The sequence below is a fragment of the Coregonus clupeaformis genome, chromosome 3, assembly GCF_020615455.1.
Source record: "Coregonus clupeaformis isolate EN_2021a chromosome 3, ASM2061545v1, whole genome shotgun sequence".
NCBI classification, from domain to species: domain Eukaryota; kingdom Metazoa; phylum Chordata; class Actinopteri; order Salmoniformes; family Salmonidae; genus Coregonus; species Coregonus clupeaformis.
Window position 1 is genome coordinate 6,294,812 of NC_059194.1, and position 4,879 is coordinate 6,299,690.

Here is a 4,879-nt window from a genome sequence, read left to right on the forward strand (position 1 = left end):
CTGTCATAGTTGACGTGTACCTATGATGAAAATTACAGGCCTCTCATCTTTTTAAGTGGGAGAACTTGCACAATTGGTGGCTGACTAAATACTTTTTTCCCCCAATGTATCTCTTGCGTTCGCAAATTCACTCTGGCTATCTATTCTGATTTCAGAGCACTCTCGTCTGTGTGCTAGAGCGCAGAACAACTGATGACTTTAAGAACGCTCAACACCCACTGAATATGACCGGTGTCAGTAAACTTAGGCAAAAAAAGTAGTAGTTAGTCAAAATCGCTCTAAATAACAAGTAAACAGCCTAACCAGCTCTGCTACGATGAGTAAAATGGTCAGAGTGACATGTTCTCTCATTTGTGTCTGGAAGTAGCTAGCTAGCAAGCTAGCCAACTTTAACCAGTTAGCTTGGATGCTTGGTTGGGACTAGCATGCATTGGCAGGCAAGCTGCAGAAGGACGAGGAGGCTACAATTCCCCATCGTTTATCAGTGCAATTTTGATGGCCAACTAGCTGAAAAAGTTTGAGAGGGTTTATCTAATGTTCCTTCGTTAGATTTGAGCTCATCTTGCTCTGGCTAGCATTAGTTGTTGATCTTGTTGTTGTTGATGTGCATAACTAGGGAGAGAGAGCCTACCTTTTTATTGTTGTTTGATCAATAGGACTGTAAAGTTCCCAAATGTAAGAGGACTCCCGTGGTGTTTACATACAGTATTTACAGAAATTCATTTGATGTATTTTGTGGCTTTTGGCGAATGCGTTCTAATGATCTAAAGTCGCGCTGTTGTAACTACCTGTAAACACACAGTCCAGTTCAAAGTGAATGATGGCAGGCCCGTGTGGCAAATGGCTTGTTTGTATAAAGGCCTACTGTAGCTCTGATTGGCTATAGCGCTCCGGTCTGTGTAGACTCCGGTCCTGGACAAGACAGATGTTCTTATTCGGTTTTATTTACTGCAGTGTCTTCATTGTCCAAACACACGGTCGCTTTCCCACTCTATATTACTATACATTTTCAAATGCCTTAGTATACGTCATTCCCTAACATTCTATGAATTTATGAAAACGTGAAAATGACCATATCTAAGCGGTCGCTTGTCAGAAAACGTTTTAAAAAGTGTAATATTCTTCCTGGGGGTGTATATGAACAGATTTGAATAAGATTTCATGTTGCTAAAATGCTTTCATTTCCTTTAAATGCAACAATATTTCACACACACAAGTTATTTTCAAAGAGATGGCTAACAACAGCAAGAGCACTGAAATAAAAAACACAGTTCCACTCACAAGATGATGATAGTTTGAAAGTTAACTTCTCGTTGAAAGTTATTCTTGAAAAGGGAGAAGCTAACAAATTAGCAACAACATCCTCTTTGATAACACCTGCTGCAGCTGCTGCAAACTAGCCGACAACAAAATCTAGCTAGCTAGCTAGACCATGGGAAAACTACTGCTCATTATTGCGCAGTGACCTGTTGGCCTTCAATAAGGCAGAAATTTACATACATTTTTGTAAAAACCGTCCCACCCGTTAAGTCAAAATGTGATTGGTTGATTCCACTGTCACTCGAAAATGTTGCCCTAATACAGTTGAATAGCAGATTACTTTACCTCGACTTCTTGGCGCTGACGGAAACATGGATTACCACTGAAAACACTGCTACTCCTACTGCTCTCTCCTCGTCTGACCATGTGTTCTCGCATACCCCGAGAGCATCTGGTCAGCGGGGTGGTGGCACAGGAATCCTCATCTCTCCCAAGTGGACATTCTCTCTTTTTCCCGTGACCCATCTGTCTATCTCCTCATTTGAATTCCATGCTGTCACAGTCACTAGCCCATTCAAGCTTAACATCCTTGTCATTTATCGCCCTCCAGGTTCCCTTGGAGAGTTCATCAATGAGCTCGACGCCTTGATAAGTTCCTTTCCTGAGGATGGCTCACCCCTCACAGTTCTGGGTGACTTTAACCTCCCTATGTCTACTTTGACTCATTTCTCTCTGCCTCCTTCTTTCCACTCCTCTCCTCTTTTGACCTCACCCTCTCACCATCCCCCCCTACTCACAAGGCAGGCAATACGCTTGACCTCATCTTTACTAGATGCTGTTCTTCTACTAATCTCACTGCAACTCCCCTCCAAGTCTACGACCACTACTTTGTATCCTTTTCTCTCTCGCTCTCCTCCAACACTACTCACTCTGCCCCTACTCAAATGGTAATGCGCCGTCGCAACCTTCGCTCTCTCTCTCCCGCTACTCTCTCCTCTTCCATCCTATCATCTCTTCCCTCTGCTCAATCCTTCTCCCTCCAATCTCCTGATTCTGCCTCCTCAACCCTCCTCTCCTCCCTTTCTGCATCCTTTGACTCTCTATGTCCCCTATCCTCCCGGCCGGCTCGGTCCTCCCCTCCTGCTCCGTGGCTTGACGACTCATTGCGAGCTCACAGAACAGGGCTCTGGGCAGCCGAGCGGAAATGGAGGATAACTAGACTCCCTGCGGACCTGGCATCTTTTCACTCCCTCCTCTCTGTTTCTGCTGCTAAAGCCACTTTCTACCACTCTAAATTCCAAGCATCTGCCTCTAACCCTAGGAAGCTCTTTGCCACCTTCTCCTCCCTGCTGAATCCTCCTCCCCCTCCCCCCCTCCTCCCTCTCTGTGGATGACTTCGTCAACTATTTTGAAAAGAAGGTTGACGACATCCGATCCTCGTTTGTTAAGTCAAATGACACTGCTGGTCCTGCTCACACTGCCCTACCCTATGCTTTGACTTCTTTCTCCCCTCTCTCTCCAGATGAAATCTTGCGACTTGTGACGGCCGGCCGCCCAACAACCTGCCCGCTTGACCGTATCCCCTCCTCTCTTCTCCAGACCATCTCCGGTGACCTTCTCCCTTACCTCACCTCGCTCATCAACTCATCCTTGACCGCTGGCTATGTCCCTTCCGTCTTCAAGAGAGCGAGAGTTGCACCCCTTCTCAAAAAACCAACACTCGATCCCTCTGATGTCAACAACTACAGACCAGTATCCCTTCTTTCTTTTCTCTCCAAAACTCTTGAGTGTGCCGTCTTTAGCCAACTCTCTTGCTATCTCTCTCAGAATTACCTTCTTGATCCAAACCAGTCAGGTTTCAAGACTGGTCATTCAACTGAGACTGCTCTTCTCTGTGTCACAGAGGCTCTCCACACTGCTAAAGCTAACTCTCTCTCCTCTGCTCTTGTTCTTCTAGACCTGTCTGCTGCCTTTGATACTGTGAACCATCAGATCCTCCTCTCCACCCTCTCCGAGTTGGGCATCTCCGGCGCGGCTCACTCTTGGATTGCGTCCTACCTGACCGGTCGCTCCTACCAAGTGGCGTGGCGAGAATCTGTCTCCGAACCACGTGCTCTCACCACTGGTGTCCCCCAGGGCTCAGTTCTAGGCCCTCTCCTATTCTCGCTATACACCAAGTCACTTGGCTCTGTCATATCCTCACATGGCCTCTCCTATCATTGCTACGCAGACGACAAACAACTAATCTTCTCCTTTCCCCCTTCTGATAACCAAGTGGCGAATCGCATCTCTGCATGTCTGGCAGACATATCAGTGTGGATGACGGATCACCACCTCAAGCTGAACCTCGGCAAGACGGAGCTGCTCTTCCTCCCGGGGAAGGACTGCCCGTTCCATGATCTCGCCATCACGGTTGACAACTCCGTTGTGTCCTCCTCCCAGAGTGCAAAGAGCCTTGGCGTGACCCTGGACAACACCCTGTCGTTCTCCGCTAACATCAAGGCGGTGACCCGATCCTGTAGGTTCATGCTCTACAACATTCTGAGAGTATGACCCTGCCTTACACAGGAAGCGGCACAGGTCCTAATCCAGGCACTTGTCATCTCCCGTCTGGATTACTGCAACTCGCTGTTGTCTGGGCTCCCTGCCTGTGCCATTAAACCCCTACAACTCATCCAGAATGCCGCAGCCCGTTTGGTGTTCAACCTTCCCAAGTTCTCTCACGTCACCCCACTCCTCCGCACACTCCACTGGCTTCCAGTTGAAGCTCGCATCTGCTACAAGACCATGGTGCTTGCCTACGGAGCTGTGAGGGGAACGGCACCTCCGTACCTTCAGGCTCTGATCAGTCCCTACACCCAAACGAGGGCATTGCGTTCATCCACCTCTGGCCTGCTGGCCCCCCTACCTCTGCGGAAGCACAGTTCCCACTCAGCCCAGTCAAAACTGTTCGCTGCTCTGGCACCCCAATGGTGGAACAAGCTCCCTCACGACGCCAGGACAGCGGAGTCACTCACCACCTTCCGGAGACACTTGAAACCCCACCTCTTTAAGGAATACCTGGGATATGTTAAGTTGCGTCAATTCAAATCTGGTATTAGGAACAAAATAGGTCAATACACGTCTTCTAAAATAGACTAGTATTTTAATTAATGCAAACCACTTCAATGGTAAATATGATGTTCGTATATACGGGTCCACTGAAATACCACGCAGGGCACTCAGAGAACTGATCCATTGTTCTAAGTTCGTCTTCAAATACTCTGACAGAGATAGTTCCCGCTCCCTGCTGGCCAATCAGAGTAGAGACTGAGCGTGGTTTAGACTTACTCAGCCAATCGTTGGCGCACAGGCTGGTCCCAGATCCTTGGCGCTTCACTGTTGCACACTGTTGCCAGGCATAAGTTGTTATCATCACAACCTGTAGAGTTAGCACCCATAGACACTGTTCCCCTGTACTCTTTGTACCTACGTCCTTGGACGGTTCACAGATCACAAAGAGGCAGTGTTCGTGTATGTGAGACACAAGTTCTTATCTCCCCCTACTCCCTAAAACAGCTCCTCACATTAATCACAGCTTGTTAGGTTAAACAATTTATATCAGTACAGTACAAATATT